The sequence below is a fragment of the Mesocricetus auratus genome, unplaced genomic scaffold (assembly GCF_017639785.1).
Source record: "Mesocricetus auratus isolate SY011 unplaced genomic scaffold, BCM_Maur_2.0 Super-Scaffold_100676, whole genome shotgun sequence".
NCBI lineage: Eukaryota > Metazoa > Chordata > Mammalia > Rodentia > Cricetidae > Mesocricetus > Mesocricetus auratus.
The window spans coordinates 34607791-34630947 of NW_024429266.1; the positions used below are offsets into that span (position 1 = coordinate 34607791).

Sequence of the window (23157 nt, forward strand, 5' to 3'; positions counted from 1 at the left end):
TAACCTTTTTGTATTAGACAAAAGGGGAATTGTGATAATATATTGTTTATGATATAATAAAGCTTGCCTGAAGATCAGAATGCAAAGCTAGCCCCAGCCATACAGGCCAGGCAGTGGTGGTACACACCCTTAATTCCAGCAACCACACTAGTTAGCCATAGAGGCTGGGCAGTGGTGGTGTACACCTTTAACCCTAATCTACAGACTCCCATCTCAGAAAAACAAAACAGTAAAGAAATGTACATTGATAAAACAGTAAATCATTATATAATTAACTACAAAGACCTAACAGCAGAAGAGTGATGTTTCCTCTAGACTTCTGCCCTCAACAATGATGGAGGACCCTGGGTACTTGTCGAGGTAGCCTGCAGATTAAGTTTCTGTCATTTTCAATCGCTAACTCAGGTGAGATTTATCCTTCTCAGAACTCTGATGGTGTTTGATGACTAGTAGCTTCCTATGGTTGGAGCATGCCTTTAATCCCGGCACTCAGGAGGCAGAGGCAAGCGGATCTCTGAGTTCAAGGCCAGCTTGGTCTACCAGAGAAAGTTCCAGGACAGCCAGTGTTACACAGAGAAACCCTGCCACAAAGAAACAAACAGAACTCCCAAAAGCAAAAATATTAAAAAAAAAAAACAAAAAAAGAAAGTAAGGTAGGAAAAGAAGTGTGATGCTTATTTAAAGCAAAGAGATGGTTGTTTATGCCACCTTCCTCCCAGGAGCTGGGATGACAGCCTGTGTCCACACAGGGCTCAAAAGGTAACGATTCCAGTTGAGCAGGGTGCACTGGCATAGGCCTGTGACCCTGGCACCTGGACAGTGGACACAGGAGGGCAGAGAATTCAAGGTCATTCTCCAAAATGTAGTTTGAAGTCAGTCTGGACTACATGGGACTGTCTCAAAAAACCAAAACCAAAACTAAAAGACCAAATTTTACTGAACATAACTCTGAATTTATAGAAAGATTGCAAATGCCCACTTTTTGCCTAGTCACCTGCTGTTAACATTTTATCTTTACATATATTTACATAAATAATGTAGACATACTGTATCTTTTTAATCATTCATGTGTATATATCTATAATCTTTGCTGTTTACTCCTAAATACTTCAGTGTACAGTTCCTAAGGATGTAACCACATTAGTGATGTCAGTGACTTTAACATTAATTGTATACTTTAATCTACAGTTTTCCATTAACCTACTAATGCCCTTCATTTTTTGGTTCCTTTTGGAAAAGACCCAGTCCAGTATCTCACTTAGTGTCACACCTCTTCCACTCTAATATTTCCACAGCTTTTGTCTTTTATGATATTAACAGACCCAAAGATTATCCACCATCATCCCCCTTAAAAACAAAACCAAATACTGCTCCCTGGGAACTGAACTTTATTTCTGCACTTAGATGTCGCATCTCCAGAGAATCCTATCTGAAAGCAAATAATGTCTGTCTGTCCCTCATCTGTGAGCCAAGTGTGACTGATTTTTGCCCCTGTAGCCGATAAAGCAGATAAACTCACCAAGACCATGCAGGCATCTGGTTCCTCATCTACACTTTTTCCTAAATGTATAGATTCACCAATGGTTCTCCCCAATGTTTGCCACCTATTGCATGATGTTCCCCCTACACTACATTCTACCATATGAATATTTGTTTTTATGTCTGTAGTTCTTTTATCAGTGGTGGGGGACAAACTCAGGGCCTCATGCACACAATATGAGTACTCTTCCACTGACATTAGCCAATCTACTTTAGTATGGATTTATGAATTCCTTTTAAAAATTTGAACCTATTTACTATTTAAAAAGGAAACTGATGTGATACTGGACAAGGAACTTCTCTTTCCATTACATCTGAAAAGTAATACTTCAATTTCTCATGAGGAAACTTGAACAACCCACTTACTTAGGAAAAAAAGCTATCAGATAAACACAGTTATCCAAACGTAGGGGAAGACATGAAAACAGACAAAAGGATTTTCTGTTAAATGGTCCCAAAGTCAGAGTGGTTTTAGCATTTATGTTTTGTTTAAAACATTGTTTATTTGGTTTCCAAGGCTACTCTAACAAGCTATAAGGCAATTCAAGGTGTGTGTGTGTGTGTGTGTGTGTGTGTGTGTGTGTGTGTATTACTGTAGCAAGGCAATGCTATAGCATCAGGGACAGTAATAGGACAGTAGAAAAGTCTTTTCTTAGTGCCAGACCTGTGAGAAGACTGCAGGAACGGAGTCAGCCAAGACTGTCTACTCAGTGGTTAAGAGAATAAGTATTGTAAGTTCCTGAGGACATCTTGTATCACACAGCTTTTCATTTTAATCGCATTACTCTGGGTCATCAGGAAAAGGTTCATCTACAATGTGCTCTGTTTTCTTGTGATACCGTAGATCAAACCCAGGGCCTTGAACATGCTGCAAACACGATCCTTCTGAGCTACAAGCCATATTGTATTTTATTAGCTTAAAGCAAAATGTGGTGAAATTTCAAAGAAAAAAAATCAATGAAAATGGTTTAAACAGTTTGTAGTACTCCAACATGAAAAGCCAGTTTACCTAGAATAACTAATTATAACCAAGCCTTCAATGACTCCTTTAGTAGCCATGTCAGATAAAGGGGGCACTGCTGAAACTGCCTCTAATACTGAAAAATTGTAAAACACATTTATACATAAACTCAACCCCAAAGGCCATTCCAGGGAAATATTAATATCATTAAGTAAATAAATCCCTGCTGATGCATGCCTGACACAGAACTACTCCTGGAAGGTACAGCTTATATTGTAAATCACTTAATATGGCACCCAGATTTGAATGCTCTGTTCAGTGCTGCCCTTAGTATCCTGACTCTATTGCATGTCTCTCTCTGCTGGGAGGCTGGCAGACTCTCCTCATAGCTGCGCATCCATTTTCTGTAGAGCATCTACCTCTCCAAAGTCCTTTAAGTCTGTCCCCATCGGGGATTTTTGGAAATCCTGGTTTGCCTGTATTTTAGAACAGAACATTGGAAACGCAGCTGACATGTTACTTCAAGATGCCTGCTTAATTTGGTTTTGACAATGAGATGAATTGTTTGATTTGCTTTTTTCTCTAGTGGTGTTTTGCCTTTGAAGTGCCCATTCTCTATCTAAATGGGTCCCTTGGCATACCTCTTGGAAGTAATGTAATGCACAGTAATAAAACTGTTACACAATGGTGACTCCCCCAAAATGACTTTTAAGCATATTGAATTCTTATCGATTTCTATTTTATATAATAGCATTTCTGTTGTATCCATTAGCATTTTTTGTTCTAAGACTGTGCAGATTTCTTCTTTTGGCAAAAGCAAATAGAACTCATAAAGCAACTTACAGAACTATAAAAAAATAGTGCTCTGGTAAAGAAAATTTGTTGCAAGTAGTAACTGCTTTATTTACATATAAATGGATGGGGAACAGACTTTGAAATAACTCAGTTTACAAACAACAACAAAAACATACGCTTTTTTCTATCCTTTTGGCTTTTGGAGTTAGGATTGAAGACTGTCCTTCCACCTCAGCCACCCGACCCCTAGAATTACAGAGCGAGTACCACACTTATCTTTTTCTCTTTTTGTTTTTTAAAGACAGGGTTTCTCTGTATTGCTTTGGAACCTGTCCTGGAACTCGCTCTGTAGACCAGGGTGGCCTTGAACTCACAGAGATCCACCTGCCTCTGCCTCCCGAGTGCTGGGATTAAAGGCGTGCACCACCCACGCCAGGCATCATCTTTCTTTTTTATTATTTTGTGTGTGCAAATGTGGGCACTCAGGCCATAGCTGTGGGCAGCGGGCAGCTCTCACCTTCCACCTGGGTGAGGTAGGGTCTCTCACAGGCACAGCTGCACATTCCAGGCTAACTGGTCCAAGCGCTTCTACTCAAGTCTCCTGTTTCCACCTCCCATTTCCTTGCAGGAGTTCAGGGATTACAAAAGCTTGTCAAATTCTGGCCTTTTACTTGCCACTCAGATAGATGCTGAATTCAGGCCCTCAGGTCTACTAGGTAAGTGGTGCCTTTGCCTTCTTACTCATCTTCCCAGCTTCTTGCAACTTTTTTCTTCATGCAGAAATTCTCAACCTTATCAAGTGAAAAAAACCTTAACTGAACTCTTACGGTTAATGAAGTGTGATTTTTGCAGGCTGTCAACATGAGCAACACATTTTGGGTGATTATATCAAATTCAGACATTCTGCAGGCATGGGAATACACTGTATACATCGATGGATGAACTCCTGAACTTTTTCTCTTCAAAGTCTGAGTTACTGCTTTTACAGTAAACTGTGAAAATTATTGACAGATGTAGAGAACTGGATTCATTTGTTTTTATGACGGTCCAATTCAAGTTTAAAGTAACTGAAGGCATTTATATACAATAGAATCCCCCAATTTCCTAAGTTTACTATTTTAAAAGCAGTTAATAACTTGGGGTAATGGTATATGCATATATAAAAACTGTATGCATTATTGTTGGCACATAGTCAACTACTTTTTCCTTAATATCTTTCTAACTCAGAAAAAAAGATCATTTACTCAAGTGAGACTGTTATTTCAGTTTGCCCATTGATTGGGACTTGAAGGAAATAGTATTAGGGGAAAGCTCCCACACCCCAGCGTACTGGAAGCCTTTTCCACAGTCACCTGTTTCTTCTCCCCACTGCCCTTTCTAGCCTCAGCTGAAAATTTGATGGTTTTTTCCCCTTCTTTTCTGGTTTCTCAGTGATTCCACCACTATTGGGGAGACTTTCACAGTAAAATGGAATGAAACCCAACATTGGGCTTTATTGCTTTTGCTTGCTATGTTTCTACCTTACATCTACTTTTGCATGGGGGTGACTTAGCCAAGGGGATGAAGGAGCACTCTACCGTGTCCAACTAGAGTAAGGCTGACAGAAGACAGTCCAAGGGGACACTTGCTAGCTTTCTTCTGCATAAAAGAGCAATCCATTCTGTTTTAGTTATTATATGGAGGCAGGAAATCAAAAGAACAATTTTGGTCCCTTCACAATCTACAGTCAGTGCCGCTACAGACTTGTCCCTCCACATTCCATTGTACATTGCCTAAAAGAGGACTGCACCTGTTCCCGAATGATCTAGGTGGCTCACTGAAAAACCTTCCACTAAGTCACACTGCATCAAATGGTGCTAATTTTAAGTAGGCCACCTAGGTGCACCCTGAGAAACAACACTCTACCATCCCCATTCATTCGCAGGAAAAAAATTCACGTTTTAGTGTCACGTCCCCACAAGGTCCACCTGGAACTCATCAGCCTGGGACTGGGGGGATGCCAAATTTCTGATATTTGTTTATAAAACCAAGGGTAGTCAGTCACCCTGCTTAGCACCTACAGAGGCCTACCCAACACTTCCGGCATGTTAATGTGTGAGAGTACCGACTCCATCATTTACGATCCCATCGCTTGTGGGATGACTTCCCATCTGCAGCCCCTTCACTTGTCCGCCACGACAACCGAGGACGCCGCCTGCGTGGGCTGGGTATTGGATCCCGGGGTCAAGCGTTTCCTGACTTCAGTTCTCTGGCTTCAAAGGTGAGCTGCGCCAGCATCGCAGGAGCGGCCGTGGAGCTCCACCTGTCCGTCCGTCCGGAGCCCCGGGGCTCTTCTCTGTGGCCCGCGCTGCGGCTGCGGCTGCGGCGGCTGCGCGCGCCGAGGACACCGGTACGGGCGGCAGTTGGGCTCGGCGGGCACCAGTCGGGCGTCCGCGGCGCGCGCCGAGACCCCGGCGACCCGGAGCTCCCGGCCGCGCGAGCGCGCTCGGTTGGTGCGCGCGCTGCGCCGCTCCGCCCCGCCCGCCCGCCCGCCGCGCGCCCCCTGCGCGGCCGGGGTGGATCCGGCGCACTCCCCTCCCCCGAGCGCCGGCGGCGGGCACTGAATGAGAGACGCCGACTGCTCGGCTGCAAGAGCGCTGCCTCGGAGCTGCGGGCGAAGCGGAGGCGACGGCCGCGGCTACACAGGTCGGCGTGGCGGGCGCCCGTGCGGGGAGGAGCGGGCAATGGCGGCGGCCGCGGTGCGCGGCACGGAGGAGGGAGGGAGGGAGGGAGGACGGGCTGCGGGGCGCTCACGGTCCCGCCGTGGCGGAGGCCCCGGCGTCGCCTCAGCCTCTCAGGTGAGCCGGACCGGGCCCCACCGTGCCAGCCACACCCCCTCCCGGGCCGGGTGCCTGCACCCCGCGGCGGGTCGAGGCGGGTGACCTGTTGCGGGGCCGAACCGCCCGCGGTGAGCGGCGGCGCCGCCGAGGCCGCGCGCGGACACGGAGGGGGGCTCCCGCACCGCCGCGCTATCTGCCCGCAGCGTCGGGAATTCCTTTGCAATATGGGCTTGGGCGGGCTCGTAAACACCGGGCTTGGGAGGTGATGGGGAGCCGACCTGGAAGGGAGCCCGGACCTGTGCTCTGCCGCGGCTCCCCGCCCCCCTCGAAGCGCTTTTCCTGCCGCCGTGTGCGGTGTGGACGCAGGCGGGTTTCAGGGTGCGTGGGCGTGTTTGGGAAGAAGCTGCGAGCTGATAGGAGGTACCTCGGTACGAATGTTAATTTGTTTGAGCTGGGAGGGTTGAGGGAGGAGGAAGAAAGGGCCCTGATGCTAGCTGTGGAGGAGGGGCGATTGCAACCCGAAATCTTTCTGCAGAAAGCGCTCCACAGAAGCTTCCAGTGCCTATTGTTTCAGATCGGAGGATGAAAACACGGGCGACAGTTAATTGAGCCTTTCCCTGTAGGTGCTCTGTATTTCCTTTCTCTCGTAACGCTTGAGTAGCTGTGGAGCTTTGTTTCTGTGCCAGTGTTTGTTTATGAGTTGACTTTGGTGTTGTTTGTTTAATGTTTACCATCCGGTGGACTCGAGTCCGTGTGTCTTTGAAGGTGGCCATTAGAATCCCGAGGAACTTTTCATTCCCTGCATGCAGGAGAACCGCAGTGCCACAGTTGGTAACTTGCAAACTATAAAGCCTGTCCCACCCAGATATGATTGTTCCGGCTGTGGCATCACAAATATAGTAAGTGTAATGCTGTTACGGCTGAAGTGGAATTTATAGCCAAACAGTATCTTTTTAATAATAATAACCTCTAGTGAGCACGTGTAGCCATGAAGCTTCGAAATGTGGAAAATTACGTGTCTTAGCCACATGTGTAGATTAAATGTGTTTATTATAGTTCCTTTGAATAACTTAAGTGTAGTTATTTTAAGCTTTAAATTCTGGCATAGTAATTTTGAAGTACTAAGACCTGTCTTCCTCCCCATCCCATCATAGCCTACCTTCCCCTGATTTTAGGAACTTTACTTTTTTCAGAAATATTGTTCACTTTGTCTTTTTACACCAGATTGCAGCAGAAGTTGAAAGATCTGTTTGTCAAGATCACAGTATACTTTTCTGGTATTATAGTATCAGGAAGGATACACCCAAAAATTATGCGAGAAAAATACAATTTAAAAGTCAACTGTGGCCAGGCAGTGCTGATGCAAGCCTTTAATCCCAGCACACGGGAGGCAGAGGCAGGCAGATCTCTGTGAGTTCGAGGCCGGGCTGGTCCGACAGCCTCCAAAACAATACAGAGGAACCCTGTCTCGTAAAAAACCAAAAAAAAGGTCGACTGTGAATCAGATACGCATGAGTAATGCAGTTTGTGTGCATTTACTAGAGTATCTTTTTTAGTTTATTATGTCCTTACAATTGGAACAGTGGTTGTGTGCAGTGAAAGATGGATTTGTTGGTGAAATTAATTTGATTGCAATTTGAACCTTTTTTTTTCGGGTTTTGTTTTGTTTTGAGACAGGGTCTTTTTAAGTACAGGAATTCATGTAGACTAGGCTGGCCTCTCCCTCACTGAGAAAGGCCTGTCTCTGCCATCAGAGTGCTGGCATTAAAGATGTGTACCTCCAGGCCAAGCTACTTTGAAGCCTTTGTCCAGAGGCTAGTTTATTCTACACACATTGAGTACCTGATTGGTGCTGCAGTCTGATGGATGTGGAGGGGACTCTGCAGAAGAAGAATAGCTGTGCTTCGATGGAGATAAAGCCATAGCGGGCAGGTCTGTTAGTTTAAAAAACTCACAATGCCTTTTGAGTTAGGATATTGTTTGCATTCTTCCTTCTGAAAATAGAAGGGGCTGCTAGTGAACAAAAGCACTAGGACAACTGTCCTAAACTATGCGTACGTCTATGCACACTGGGTATCTGGTTTCCAAACATACTCAAAATACGTGTCTACCCGGAATCAGAGGGTGTGCGGTTTCTATGTGGCTAAACAATTATACTTTGGGTTTCTATACTTAAATGAAATGTTTGCTGATATTCTCTTTGTATTTGTTTATAAGAGTCTTTAAGAATTAAAGTAAAGCATTCCCTGTCCCCCAGTGAAACAGCACTCTATCATTCTTCTGTAGTTAAAAGAAAAATCTTACTGGAAGTGAAAAATCTGACAAGAAGTGATCATTTTATGCTGTGATTTATAATCAGTGTGACACACATTGGTGTAGATCTTTGTAGATTTCAAAGCTTTAATAGAATTTATAAATATTTCATTACTTCTTAGGACTATCAGTAATTAACCTTTACCCTAGGTAGGCATTATTCTCTTCATTTCAGAGTGGGAAATGAGCCACCACTAAGCCTTCAGTGACTCCCAGTCCAGACAGTAGCTCTTACTGGAGTGTGATGTTCCTCCTCTGGCGTGTAGAGGTTTTTGGGAAGATGCACACTTGGTCACCAGAAAACTTTTTTGTTGTTGTTGTTGTTTTTGGAGGAGACAGGGTTTCTCTGTATAGCTTTGGTTGCCCTGGAATTGTAGACCAGGCTGGCCTCAAACTCACAGATATCTGCCTACCTTTGCCTCCAAAGTGCTGGGATTAAAGGAATGTATTACCACCTCCTGGCTCTGAGAAACTTTTAAATGCTAATCTGTTAGTTGAAATTGGCTCTTTTCTATGAAACTACTGCTTTTTTGGGGTATGTAAAATGAACACAAATAAAGTGCATTAAAATGGATCCTGTTTTTTGAATACAAAGTTTTTGTTATCTAATATTTGAAATAGTCACTTCTGTCTGGATTTCACGCTTTTTAATAGTTATTTACTTTTCAATAAAAATGGAGTTCAGAGAGCTTGAAGTTACATTACTGTTAGTAGGTCCCTTGGAAAGGAGAGTGGGTTTATTGCATTACTCTATAATTACTTCCTTAAGTGTTGTTTAAATTCCCATTAGTTCCTTCTTAGTGAGAGAATGAAGATTGGATATGATAAAATTCCAATAGTCTTTAATTAATCTGCACTCTTTCCTTTTTCATGCTTTATGGTTTTATTTTATTTGGTTCCCAAGTTTTATTCAAGAACTCATTTTAAATATTCCAGATGGGTTTTAATCCTCCTTTCCCATCTTCCCCTTCTTAGAAAAGTACCTGACACTTAGTATTCAATTATTCGTCAGAGAGTAAAGTAATTGGTATTAAGTGATATGACCACTTTGTTTTTTTCTTTAAGTTAGTACTTACTAATACAGTGCATATGTGAGAAGTTACATTACAAGACTCTTAAAACCTTTAGTCCCCTCCCACTTCTCTTCATGACTTTCCTCCTAGGTCCTGCTTATGGGACAGCAGTTTTTGATACTTCTTGTTTTGGTTTGTTTTTTTCTTTCTTCTGAAGGCACAAGTGCAGGGTTCTACAGTTTTGTTTTTCAATTTTAAATTTTTTTACAGTGGTTTTACTTTAGGATTCCTATGCTACCTTGAACTTCCTCTGTTGTCTTCCCTAAGTTGTGATGTTGTGCTTTTGATTACAAGTTCATTGATGTTGTGCTTTTGATTACAAGTTCATTGATGTTGTGCTTTTGATTACAAGTTCATTGATTATTTGCTTTTGCATTATTATGGTTCTGCAAATATATTTAATGGTGAACCTTGCAGTGTACTATGATTAAATTTGTTGGCATTAGAGTTTCTTTTGTATTTCCCTGCTTATTTTTCTTTTGTCTATAGTCTGTCCAAATCTACCAACACGTAAGGTGATAGGTATTCAAACTTGTTAAAAACTGGGAGCATCTAAGAAGCCTCTGCTTTTGCTCAATCTGCAGTGTTGTTCTGCACTGGGGTGCACAGCTCCCACCACTGTGCTCCCAGCAAGTGTCCCGTTTGTTTGAGTGAGTGCTTGAAAGCTGAGGCAGAAGGATTGCTAGGAGTTCCTGGCTGGTCTGGGCCAAAGTGTGAGACTGACTCATAGCAAACAAAATATGCGTGGCAGCGTGAACTTTTTGAATTGTTGATGTGGCTGAAAATACTTTTTTCTGCCTTGATCACTGTCTGGGCTAGATCCTGAATTAAGAGGATAATACTTCCTTGAAACAGAAGGGAGCACCGTGAAATAGAAGGGAACACCATAAACTAAAAGGATTGCTGAATGATTTCCTACCTTCAAGTTGTTGAAAAGTCTTAGTGCCATTCAGTTTACATGGGACATGGTCTTCAGATTTTTTTCTTTGTCATCATTCTGCCTGTTGTAACCTTGATGTATTGCATGTGTCTTGTGAATCTTCATTTCTTATGCACAGGGTGTAGTGGGCCATGTAGCCTGTCTGCTTTAAAGACCTGAATTGTAAGGGGTGCAGGTAGAGTGAGCCGTGCAGTCTTTGTTCATCCAGTGACAAAGCTTGCTGCTCTGTAGAGTGTGAAAGCAGCTGCAGGTGGCATGTGGGTGACAGGCCTTGTGGTTTGCAAGGCCTTGACCTAGCTTTGCATTTGCCTCACCAGTAGAGCATGTTATTATAGAAATGGGAGGGAAGACAACATCAGTAGAGACATGATGTGATAGCTTCAAGTCTCATCTAAGCGTTTCTGTTTACTTTATGGGGATTGGTCATCAACAGAGAGAAAGGAGGAATTGGAGAGTGTAACAGAGACTTGAGAAGAAAATGAATGACATCATCAGAGTGATGGAGGAGTATAGCAGAAACGGTAGTGTGATTGCCAGGCTTACCTGAAGAGAGAATTTCTGGATTTTCTAAGTTCGGGTGTGTATGTGCGTGCGTGCGTGCGTGTGCGTGCGTGCGTGCGTGTGTGTGTGTGTGTGTGTGTGTTTGATGTATGTTCTAGCCCTCTCCCCTGTTTAAGACAGCATCTGTTTGCTGGCTGCTGCATACCCCAGTCTAGCTGACCTGCTTTAAGGAACTCTTCTGTCTCTCCCTCCCATCTTGCCCTGGAGCTCTGTGATCGCAGATGTGTACTGCTGTGTTCAGCTTTACATGGGTTCTGAGGATTCTAACTCAGGTCTTCACACTTGGACTGCAAGTGTTTCACCCACTGAGCCGTCTCTGCTGCTTAGTGATTTTGTGTTCGGAACTTAATAGGAATACTCCTAAAGTTTGGTAAAGATAATCTTACTATTGATTTCTCATATGGAAGGTAAAAGATTCTTGCTCCTTCTGGTCTTGCTCTGTAGTCCTAGATGACCTGGAACTTGCTGTATATCAAAGTTCTGGCAGCCTTCCTGCCTCTTAAATACTTGGATTGTAGGAGTGATCCACCATGCCCTTTAAAAGTCTTTGATAGAAAAGATTGAGAAGACTTTCTAGTGTCAGTGTTAGTTTTTAAAGTTTCTAAAATACAAGTATTGAGCTCATCAAGTCTTTCTGTATTGTTATAGACAATCATAGGTGTTTTCTTGATTAGTAATAGGATGTGTTGTGTTAATGCTGCTTTCTGTTGAGTTCTGTGTCTTGACTTCAGCCTCCTCTGAACTGTGATGTACTCCCACTCCCCAACACTGCTGAATTTGATTTGCCAGTGTCTTAGAGTTTTTTTTCCATAATCTACAGTTAAAAGCTTATATGTTTGCCTTTTGGTTTGCTTCAGAGTTTTGCTAAGTTCACAACTACATTGTAAATCACTGTCTTTTTTTTTCCTGTTGTCTGAATTGGTTTCATGGGGGTTTTGTAGTCGACACAGAATGTGGAAGGTGAGCGGGAGGTTTCTAGGACTGAGGGTGTGTGCTGGTGATGGGGAGCTCAAATGAGCCTAGCATGTGCACAGCCCCAGGTATGTGCTTTCTCATCCCCGCCTCAAAATATGACTCTTGTAGAGGAAAGTGGCTTTTTGTTTTGCTTTGTTTTAGCAGAGCACAGAAAGTACTAGCCAGAAAAGTAAAGAGTGATAGTGGGTATTCACAGTATCTGGGCATCAGGTAATAGTATTAAAGGAACAAAAGGGCAAATGACAAATTAGAAAATGTGTTTGCAGCACTTATCTCTGCCAGAGGGCTTGTTTGGAGTATATTTTAAAGATACATCATTGTGAAAATGTATAAACAAATGGGTGAATGATCTGAATAGGTATTTACAAAATGAAATATCCTAATGGCCAAGCTAACAAAGTACTTGTCTGTCAAGTTCAGAGAGGTGCAGTTTAAATGATCATGGCAATACTGCTCACCCCAATGACATTGATGAAAATGTCTGAAATGCAGGTTGAAACTCGGGTGGTGGGTTCGGCTTGGGAGAGTACATGGTAGCATCTGCTAAAACTCTGCATGTGTGTTCTTTTATCCACCTGTTGTTTAACTGCGGAGTGTGTGTAACCTGTCAGCTGCTAGAGTTGGCAGAACTCTGCTTGAGTGCCCAAGGCCTAGGAGCCAGAGTGGCAGACACAGGCCTTTTGCTGCAGTCTGTGAGACCTGAGTGCTGGTTACCCCAGGCTTTAACACAAGCAGCCTAAAGCAGCAGTAAGCATAGCAAGCGGCCACAGTGGCTGCTGCCTAAACTTACAGCTCCTGTCTAAACTTCTGGTCTTGCTTTGGCTATTGGGCTCCACAGTGGCTAGTTTCAACAGCTCTTGGTCCTACCTGGGGTGTCAGGACCCTTAACACTTGGCAGGTCCCTGAACTCTAACAACTGTGTCCCAAAGTTTCTTGTCTCTGGTGTGTTCCGTGTCTCGTGTGTGTGTGTGTGTGTGTGTGTGTGTGTGTGTGTGTGTGTGTGTGTGTGTGTGGTCTGTGCACGCTTCAGTTGTCTCTGGTGGTTTCTCCGCCTTGGCTGCTGCTGTCCCTCTGCTGCGTTTTCTACTGAGTCCTCTTCATGTGACCAGCTCACCATGCTGTAACAGTGATAATGATCGAAAGTGGCAAAGAAAGACCACTGGGAAGCCCTTTGTGGGCTGAATGTTACAACACTGAAGGGTCAGCACAGGAGGGTGTCTCATGGTTGACCCTAATGAACTGTTTCTAGCCAGAAAGGAGTGTTTGACAAGGCTGTTTCCACCAGCCACGGCACAGCCTTCATTCAGTCACAGGCCTTGTGCTGGAAGTGCTCCACAACTCCTTCCCTCTGTGGAAACGGCTGCCAGGGTTCACCGGGACTTGCAGGTCAGCATTGACTAGAAGAGTGCTTTAGTAGTCCAGCAGCCACTGTTGCTGTAGCTTAGCCTCCAAGGCAAACCTAGAGTGCCCGAAGCTGCTGGGTTGCTGCTAGGGCAGTCCCACTGGCTCCCAAGGGCTGTTTGACTGGCAGACAAGGCACTAAGAAAGTCAGGGCATCAGATCGTTAGTCCATCTGAGCTTGCATTGTAGAATATAAATACGCAGGGGGCGTAGACAGCAAAGGTCCACCACTGACTTCCATGGTGCTTTAATAGTGTTTAGCAGTGTTCTAGTCATAGCCAAACAGAAGTTGTGCTGCTTTGTCTCACAGACAAAATAGAAAGCAGCCAAGTTAGGCGTTTGTTAGTACAGCGGGGAAACTACATGTACATTAGAAGAAAGCAAAAACAAATTTTTTTTTTTGGTTTTTCTATATTGGTTTTGGAGACTGTTCTGGAACTCGCTCTGTAGACCAGGCTGGCCTTGAACTCACAGAGATCCACCTGCCTCTCTCTCCCGAGTGCTGGGATTAAAGGCGTGTGCCACCAACATCCAGCGAAAACAAAATTTTGTAAGTGAGTAAGTGAAGTATTCTTAAGTATGGCACTAAATGACACCCAAGGTGTCTGCTGTTGAGGCTACAAAGCATCTGGGTTACAGAACAGTAGTAAGACGCAACACACCCACACATACACCAGGTGTCCTCTAGTATTTAATTTGTGTTTAAAAATCAGAATGATTTGGGGCTGGAGATGGCTCAGTGGTTAAGAGCACTTGTTGCTTTTGTGGAGGACCCAGGTTCAGTTCCCAGCTTCACATGGCAGCTCACAACTGTCTGTGATTCCAATTCCAGGGAATATGACACCTCTTCATGCACACATGTTTGTGCAGGTAAAACATCCATACACATAAAATAAAAGTAGATAGATCTTAGCCAGGCGTTGGTGGCACAGGCCTTTAATATCAGCACTTGGGATACAGAGGCAGGCGGATCTCTGTGATTTCGAAGCCAGCCTGGTCTACAGAGCAAGTTCCAGGACAGCCTCCAAAACAACGCAGAGAAACCCTGTCTTGAAAAACCATAAATAAATAGATAGATAGATAGATATTTTTTAAAAAGACTTTTCTATGTCAGAATTTTTACTGAACTACATCTCAGTCCTTTCTTTTTTCTTTTTGTCAAGCGAGCATAGTAGTACCACAATAGACTCACTGTAAAGCTAAATGGAAATGCGTTAATAAATAAAGCATGCTTCTCTGAATTTCTGGGATTTGATACAGCTGCTGCACAGTATCTGAGATCACTCTGGCTTCCTGGATTCCTCTTCCAGCTCTGATATAGAGGTTTAGTTAGAATTGTTTAGAACTTTGCTGACCTGGGATAGAAAACCCGTGTATATTCTGTGGCACTCCGCACGTGCCAAAGCCTTTATAGGCATTTGTAGGGTAGTTTGATGGACAGAGCTCTTAGTCTGTAAGTGTCCAGAAGTTGTTACTTAGGAGTGACATCTGCTGCCTTTCTCTTACAGTTTGATTTTCTTATAGGTTTGTGTGGTTTGTACTCATGAGTGATGGTTACTGAAACAAATATCTTGAGGGTTTTACAGATAAACAACTAACTTTATCACCTTTAAGGCAATGATTTTTTTGTTTGTTTTCTCTGTGCATAGTACTTGAGAATGTTACACAGGTGTCATTGTTTACAACTTGGTGAAAGACAGAATCTCATATGTGAGACCGTAGTAGATAACCTCAGATGATACATAATTACATGTCAACTTGAAGAGTACCAGCATTTCACAGGAGGGGCACACAGGAGTCCTTCATGAAAGCGCATACTAAGTGAGTGCTGAAGATAAGGCAGGAAGAACCCGTCCTCTTGGCATCCTGTCTAGAAAGGTTTACTTGGGATAGGGTGGAAAGTGCAGTTTCATTTGACAGGGTAGGATTAGGTTTTGAAACCCTCAAAATGAAGCAGGACAGATGAGCATTGAGATAGTGTGTGCTGTTAGCCATAGGCTCTGAGCTCCTTGCTCCATTTCCTTCTCAAGGCTGAAGAATGTTTGTAATTGAACTTGGGAGAAATCTAATCTGCTTAGAATGTGACTAAAAGAAAAAAATGTCTCATGAATATGTTAGACAGTCTTCTAACAGAAGTGCTTTGAAACCATTGACAGAAAGTAGCATTGCTGCGTTTCGGGTTGCTTTTTCCTTCTGTTCCTGTTAATCTGTCATAGCAGAGAAAAGGGTAAATTCTTACGAGACCAGAAGTTTTGTTTTGTTTTTTTTGTCCTTCCTTCCTTCCTTCCTTCCTTCCTTCCTTCCTTCCTTCCTCCCTCCTTCCCTTCCCTCCCTCCCTCCCTCCCTCCCTCCCTCCCTCCCTCCCTCCCTCCCTTCCCTCCCTCCCTCCCTTCCCTCCCTCCCTCCCTCCCTCCCTCCCTCCCTCCCTCCCTCCCTCCCTCCCTCCCTCCTTCCTTCCTTCCTTCCTGTTGTGGAACTCAAAACTCAGGGTCTCATACATGTTAGACAAGTACTCCACCAAATGAACTATAACCCTCAGAGATTTTTAAAGATTCTTCTGTGTGGGTTTGGACTTCAGGAAACTCATGGTACTATTGGAACCTTCTTTTGCTGTACTTGTTTCTCCAACCAGTGTGTAGCTGTGAATTACCGATAGTATTGGGCCTAATGTACCCAACAGCTAAGCCATGGGAATGAAAATTTCATGGAGTTAGAATGAGAAATGATAGTTGACAATAGGTTTTCCTCCTTTTATTCCCTTGATATAGCATAGAGATTCAGATTAAACAATAGTTGGTCAAGGGACAGTGAGATGGCTTAAGCTGGTAAAGATGCCTGCCACCTGAGGACCCAAAGACCCATAGGGTAGAAAGAGAACTGGTTCCCACTTCTGCAAGGTGTCCTCTGACCTTCACACCCACACTGTGGGTTGTACACTCATATTATACACAGTACAGATGAATGGTAAATATATAAAAAAACTGAAAAAGTGGTAGCTGTACCTCTGACCCATGTCTTAAATATGTGATGCTGCTGTAAATGATATGATCTCCTTAGTAACCACCAGTGTGTATTTATAGCTGCTTAGTTACTGTAACTAAACAGATTAGAAAGACTGGCAGGACATTTGAGCTCCAGATTAGCAGTGGTTTATCTGACTCAGTGTCCCAGACATGCTGATTATAATTCTGGCCTGTCCATAGTTCCTTTGAAGGAAATCTGCCTTTTGCACAGTACACTACAAACTTCATAGCGATGTTGTATGCCATATGGAACTATATTGCAATAGCTGGTTCAGCAGTGGATACTTGATTCAAAGGCCACTAAAAATGGCTACAGCGATCTAACAATGTGGGAAAAGTGAAGTCAGTTATAACAAATATGGAATTAATTAGCTGTTAGGTTAAGTGTACTGAAGCTGGAAGGCTGCATTACATTAGGGTCCTATAAATCGTAGTTTAAAGGAGTGGAGAGTAATTCTAACCAGAAGCTGTGAATTATAACAAATTTAAAGGAGATGGGGAAGCCTTTTGATGGGCCTGTTTGCTTAGACAAACACAAGTTACATAGTCTGAGAGACACAAGGTACAGAACATGACCCTGTCTTAGTTCCTTTTCTGTTGTGCTAAAACACTGACCAGCAGCAGCTTGGGAAGGAAAGGTTGTATGTCATTTATACTTCCAGCCAACAGTCCCTCACTTAGGGAAGTCAGGGCAGGAACTTAAGGCAAGAACCCAAAGGCAGGAGCTGATGCTAGGTCATAGAGGATTACTACTTACTGCCTTGCTCCTCATGGCTTGCTCAACCTGCTTTCTTAAACATCCAGGACCACCAGCGCAGGGGTGGCAGCACCTTCAGTGGGCTAGGCTTTCCTGTCAATCACCAATTAAGAAAATGCAGACTTGCCTACAGGCATATTTTATGGAGACATTTTCTCAATTGAGAGCCCCTCTTCTCAAAATGACTGGCTTGTGTCAAGTTGCCATAAAAATAGCCGCCACACCTCCTGTTCTTAAGGCCACTTCAACTTCCTACCATCCCCCCTCAAAGATTTCAACTTTAATATCAATAGTTTTAGGTTTAAAATTCTGGCTCTGTCTTTTAACAACTGTATTAAGTGGGTGAAGTTTTTGTTGGTTTAACTCAATGAGTGACAGGTTCTTACTGTGGCTGAGGCTGGCCTTGAACTCACAGTGTAGCAAGAACAAGCTGGGTTTGAATTCAAGTCATCCTCTCCTCCTGCCTCAGCTTTTCAAGTGGTAGGATTACAGGCATGAGGCACTCACTAGTCGGCACAGGTTATGAACTTCTGTCTTATTTCACATCTGTACAACAGCTTCCTCACAACACTTCCTACAGGTGATGCGAGGCTTTTACAACAGTGCTGTGCACAAAACAATGTCCAAGCAAACAACGTGCATTTTTATATAATGCTGTTTGAGGTCATTAAATTTCCTTTTTTTCTCTTTGTCTTTTTTTTGTGAACAACCAAAAGATTGTCAACTGGAGTAGTCACTTATTTCACACTAAGCTCACAGGTGGGCTGCTAACATAACTAGTATATAGGATATGAAAAAGTAGGGTACAATGTGACCACCAGAAGTTGCTATTTATTAGACACTTAGTGGATACATGGTGGTCTAAGTGTTTTATTGATATTAGTTCATTGGGTCTTCATGGTAACTTGGTGAAGTGTGCTGTTAGCTGTGTTGGAGAAACTGAGGTACAGGATGAGGAATCAACTTGTCCAAAATTATGTGGCATGTAAATGGCACTGTGGTAAATTAGTCCCGTCAGTTTAAAAAGTGTGTGGTCTTTTGTTTCTTGAATGAACAACACTGCAGAGGGAAGATATTAAGTATCTAATTAAGGAGTTGTGTCTAAGATGTATAAAGAACTCTGAAACTCTCAGGACCCACCGACCACCTGACTTTTAAAAAATGTGCCAAAATGTGATAGACACATCACCAAAGAGATAAACTATGTGTATGTAGAGATAAGCAACCTTTATATTGATTGAAATATTGTTACTCACTAGAAAAATGAAAATCATAATAAGCTACTACTACAGAGCAAAAGACCTTTGTACCAAGTATGTGGAAGAAAACTAGGATTCTGTGCATTCCCCTTGGGGCTAATGTGGTACAACCTCCATAGGAGACAGTTGTTAAAAGTGTCCCAGCTATTTCATCCCGGGTGTTTGTTGAAGATACAGGACTGACATACTCCCGTTTATAGTAGTCGTATTTATAACAGCCCCACATGCAAAGAATTAGCCAGTTCCAACTGCTAGTACTGCCACAGTCGAGAAACCCTGAGACTGTCTGCAGTCATCTGACTCCTGCTGTCAGCATTCCTGGCCCAATGTGTTAATTGTCAGAACAAGTCACAGAGTCTTTGGAAAAGATTGTGTCTGAGGTCTGTGGGATATCTAGGGATAATGTGTGTGTGAGGCTTGGATTCATAAAATAACCAGTGCAAGCAGCTTGACCATGCTGCAGTGTCTTCTTAATCTTGTGAGAAGCCTTAAAACGTAGCCTTCCCTAGCCTTGTCCAACAGAGGCCATCAGTACAGATTCGTTTTAAACTATAGGCAGGCGTTTAACTTTTACTTTTGAAATAATTAGTGGCTATTTAAAGTATGAAATACCTATTTAAGACTGATGAGTTAAAAAGGCCTTTTGGGTCAAGTTTTTGCTACTATTTCATAAATAGTCCAAGACCTCCATTCTCTGATCAGACACTTCAGTAGTTTTACATGATAATACTAGGATCCTGGAAGCTGCTTTCTTTTCCATTTAAAAAGTTTGCTGGGTGGTGGTGGTGGTGGTGGTGGTGGTGGTGGTGGTGGTGGTGGTGGTGGTGGTGGTGGTGGTGCACACACCTTTAATCCCAACACTTGGGAGGCAGTGAGTTAGAACAGCCTGGTCTACAGAGTGAGTTCCAGGACAGCCTCCAAAGCTACATAGAGAAACTCTGTCTCAAAAAAAAATTACAAAATTTACCTTCAACTGATCTTTAAAATCAGAAATGTGTACATATTTGTTGAAGTGTCCTGGTATTTCAGTACATGTACACATTTGTATAAATCTGGTTACATCTACCATTTCTCTGGTAAAAATACCCAAACTCCTTTGTTCTAGCTTTTTGAAATACACAGCATACTGTTATCCTTTCCCATTTTGGAAGAGCACGGTAGATGTGAAGGAAAGATTGGCGAAAGGCGATGACATGGTTGAGGTTGAAAACAACGAGGTTTAAGGCTCTGCTTGTGGAGATGGCAGTACTGGAGTTTGTAAGTTCAGTTCGGCTGGGGTCAAATATATCTTGTTGCTGCTGCAGACTCACCTGTGGCTGTCCCCATAGGCTGGTGCGCACATGGCAGTGTGTTTGGCCCTGCTTTGCGTGTTCCTCTCTTACCACATTAAAACAGTGTTTGTTCAAATAGACCTTGCTGTAGACCAGGAGTTGGCAGACCTGTCAAGGTGCTGGTGGTATTGTGGACATGGAAGACCACGGTCTCTGTGGTGGCTGTTTTGCCTGTAGGGTGAAAGCTCCCAGGACAGTGTTGATGGGTGACTGTGCCTGTGCTCCAGGAAGGCTTTCTATGCAAAGTCGGCACTGGCTTAGGCCTGTCAGCTCCAGTTCTGTCGTTAGCATTTCTTCTTTGTGGGTAGTATTTCTGTCTAGTTCCCCTGAGGTGGACGTTTGCAAATGGAATAGTTTCCTTCACTTGCAGCTGCTCTCATTCTTACTGACAGTGATGTGGGGTGAGCAAATGGCGTGAACTTTAAGGAGCAGAATGATAAAACAGCTTTAGTTCCTTCATTCCACACACAGCCCACAATCAGATAGCAATTCTGGCAAGTTTAGCTTTCAAAATAGGCTTTAGAATTAGGCTTTCCTTCAAAAGTCATCTGTTTGCTTCCCCTGCCTTTAAGGGTCCCTCTCTTACTCATCAGCCACAAATGTTGCTTTCTAAAATAAAAGTATTATGGCATACTTCTCTCTCTCTCTAATTATTCAGGGAGTTCCATCCCCTAAAATTCAATTCTTAACCATTTTTTATTTCTTATTTCCTTTAGAAAATCATTCTATAGCTGTATCTGCACAGACATAAAGGTTTTTTTAAATATGCATTTTTTTTTTTTTTTACAAGACAGGGTTTCTCTGTATTGTTTTCGAGGCTGTCGGTCCAGCCCAGCCTCGAACTCACAAAGATCCGCCTGCCTCTGCCTCCCGAGTGCTGGGATTAAAGGCGTGCGCCACCACTGCCCGGCTTTAAATATGCATTTAAAAAGTGCACTTTTTTACATCCTGGGCAGTTCCATGTCCTGGGCCTTCCCTTGGTCTTTCAGCTGGGAAGCTGGGATGTACTGGTTCAGAGAAGAGTGCAGTTATCTCCCATGCTTTCAGGAGCCTCACGATCTGCTGAGGTCTGATGTAGTGTGTCTTTTATGTACATGTGTGCACCCTCATTTCCTTCTCCCCAAAGCATTACACATGCCAGTTCTATCCATTCCTAAGGCTTTGTAAGAAGTATTTCCCCTGTTGGGTGAATGAGAAGAGAGAAAGGAGGCTTGGCAGCTCCTACTACGCTGGAGGAGAAAGTTTACTGCAGATAGGAGGGAGCACAGCCAGAGGCAGAGACATCTGGGAGAGTCCAGAGTGGACACGACCCTGAGCTGGGCCTTATGAGAAAGGGTGGGGGGACGGAGAGCCAAGAGACCAAGAGTCCAAAAGGGAGAAAGGACCAGCTTAGCCAGAATGGCTGGATTATATAGTGAAGGAATAGAGGGGGAAGGGCAGCCCAAACCCTGGACTGGAGAAGTTTAGGGCTAAGGGGTAGGGTATGCCAGACAGGAGGACCCTATAACAGGTAGGAACTGAGAGATCCTGGGAGAACCTGGCAGCCAGTGTTGGCTTTGATCTGTTAATAGGCACCCCAGGTAGCCATCTCTCCCAGGTTTGAGACCCAACACTGGGGTTGCTCTTCAGCATAAATTCCTACTCCACATTGTTTCTACTTGCTAAGGTAATCTAAGATTTAAGATTTCCTGCGTGTATCCTGACATTTTCTCTTTGGCAGACAAACCTGAAAGAGCACTGGCAAATGAAATGTGAAAGAAAGATGAGAAGTAGGAGCTTTGTAGAGAATGTTCCTTTGCTCTTGAGAGAGCTTCTTCCCTTCTAAGCCCTGCAGCCCCCACTTTCCCATTTGCTATTAACCTGGGATGACCGGTCCTCCAGTGTCCACAGCACCTCACTGTTCACGCAGGAAACTACCTTTGCTCGGGCATCATCTAAAGAACTGGTTCTCAGTTCTCAGTAAAGACAGTGTGGTGGGAAGCAGACTGAATTTGCTAGAACATCATCTTAAAATTATGACCATGTAATGTACTTGTAGTATCAGATTGTGGTTTAATCAATTGACGTTTTCCTAAAGAGTAATTGATAAACACTCGGTGTGTGTGCATGCTTACATGTGCCTGTGTGGTGCGTATGGTGGTGCGTATGGAGGCCAGGTGTCGACACTGTGTCTTCCTCACTTTCCTCCTTATTTTCTGAAGACAGATTCTCTCTGTGGCCTGGAACTCATTGAGTAAGCTAAGTTGGCTGGCCCGTGAGCTCCAGGAATCTGCCTGGCTTTTGTGTGGGTGCCAGAGATCAGAACTTAGGTCCTCATGCTTGTGTGACAAGTGCTTTACCTGCCGAACCATCAGTTGATCTCTAGGAGGAAGATCCCCTGGCTGAAATTATTTTAAGGCGCTTCTTTGTACATGGCATGCTTGCATTTGTCTGTATATGTGTGCATGAATGCACTCGAGAGTGAGTATGCCTGTGTGCTTCAAATCATGTAAACAAAGAAATTCATTCCCTGAGTATGCATAGGGTATTGGTTACCAAAACTTTCAGATCTTCAAATACTCTATTTTAAATAGTGCAGTAGCTGGGTTAAAAAGTGAAAATGGGAAGGTTGAAAATTCAAGGTCAGTCTGACAACATGGAAAGACTGGGAAAATAAATAGATAAATTGTATTTTATCTATTTATAAATAGATAAAATAGTATTTTCATATAGCCTGTGCACATCTTCCTAATCATTAGATTATTTATAATATATAGCCCAATATAGATGCTATATGCTGTATAAAATAGTATTTTGTTTAGGGAATGTATTGTTTAGGAAATGAGAAAAACTACATCTCCAGTGCAATTTAATTTTTTCTCAAAAATTAAATTTTCTCAAATATTTTATAGCTGGTTGAATGTGGACTGTAAAAGCCATATTTATTTTGCAAATCAGTCACCCCCCTCACCCCTCCTTTTCTTTTTTGAGATGGGGTTTCATACTTGAGCTTATTATATAGACAAAACTAGCTTTGGAACTGTTGTCTCCCACCTCTGTCTCCCAAGTACTGGGATTATGGACACGTGCCAACACAACCAGCTTGAGTGGTTAATTTCACATTAGTGGAGGACTATGGCCGTTGCCCAGTGATGATGCCACAGGCTCAATCCTAGTACTGCCAAGAAACAAGCACCAGCCCTAGTTAATGGACTATTTAACATTAGAGGAGTGCTGTTGTTTTGGCTAGTTAGATACTCATGGAGTAGATCCCCGAATTTCACAAATTAAGGCTATGGTTTTTATTGTTCTGTGAACGACTGGGAGATTGTATAATATATGATAATTTGTAATTGTAATGAGTAGACATTTGATCCTAGTCTACCACTGTAGGCATACTCCAGTGTGGTTTATTAATACACATGCTGTGT

The 23157-nt window shown here is 43.3% G+C and overlaps 1 protein-coding gene and 1 long non-coding RNA gene across 7 annotated transcripts in view; one reads left to right on the forward strand and one right to left on the reverse strand.

Annotated features, from left to right (window-relative positions):
- Positions 1-3378: 3378 nt before the first annotated feature.
- On the reverse strand, positions 3379-5735 carry LOC121136979. The gene is made up of 2 exons (XR_005874179.1): positions 5366-5735; positions 3379-4086 (listed from the first exon to the last, which is right to left on the reverse strand). It is a non-coding gene; the product is annotated as an uncharacterized LOC121136979 (long non-coding RNA).
- A 122-nt stretch (positions 5736-5857) lies between these two features.
- The window catches only part of Ralgps2 (Ral GEF with PH domain and SH3 binding motif 2), a 136796-nt gene continuing 119496 nt past the window's right edge, over positions 5858-23157 (forward strand). For 4 of the 6 annotated variants that reach the window (XM_040738637.1, XM_040738640.1, XM_005071315.4 and 1 more), the window contains exon 1: positions 5858-5980. The gene's annotated coding sequence lies outside the window, so the exon portion shown is untranslated. Of the gene's footprint in view, positions 5981-6601; positions 6734-10820; positions 10962-23157 lie in introns of those variants that run through there. The other 2 variants (XM_040738638.1, XM_040738639.1) reach the window with 2 other exon arrangements.